Below are 491 nucleotides of genomic sequence, written 5' to 3'. Positions count from 1 at the left end.
TTAAGGATGAGTTTTGAAATTCCTGAATGCTATTCAAGGGGATGAAGGAAGAGCAGGGGGTAGAGAAGAGAGGCCAGGGAGTAAAGGACACAGAGCGTGTATTTCTGATCATCATGGTCTTCCAGGAATAGAAGTAGCACATTTCAAGCTGCTTGCCGGTTGCTTTCAGCAGTGGGAGTCCCCTCCAGCATTTATGTCTCAAACACTCCCTTTGGCTGCTCAGCCTGAGACTTAATAAGCAAGGACACAAGCTACTAACAAAAGAAGAAATGTTCCACTTATTATTCAATCTTAGAGCAATACTTACAGCACTTTCTTTGTTTATTTAACACAGGTAAATGTAGTGCAGGCAAAGCCAAAATAGCAGATACATCAATCCCATCCGCAGAACATTTTTCGTACAATTCTCAGGCATACACCTGGGTCTTAGCATCACCAGTGAGTAGCTGTCTGGAGTCTCCCCTGCTAAGGATTCGGACAGTCTGTTTAGT

Source organism: Pygoscelis adeliae, unplaced genomic scaffold, assembly GCF_000699105.1.
Source record: "Pygoscelis adeliae isolate BGI_AS28 unplaced genomic scaffold, ASM69910v1 Scaffold108, whole genome shotgun sequence".
NCBI lineage: Eukaryota > Metazoa > Chordata > Aves > Sphenisciformes > Spheniscidae > Pygoscelis > Pygoscelis adeliae.
This window is presented reverse-complemented; position numbering follows the sequence as displayed.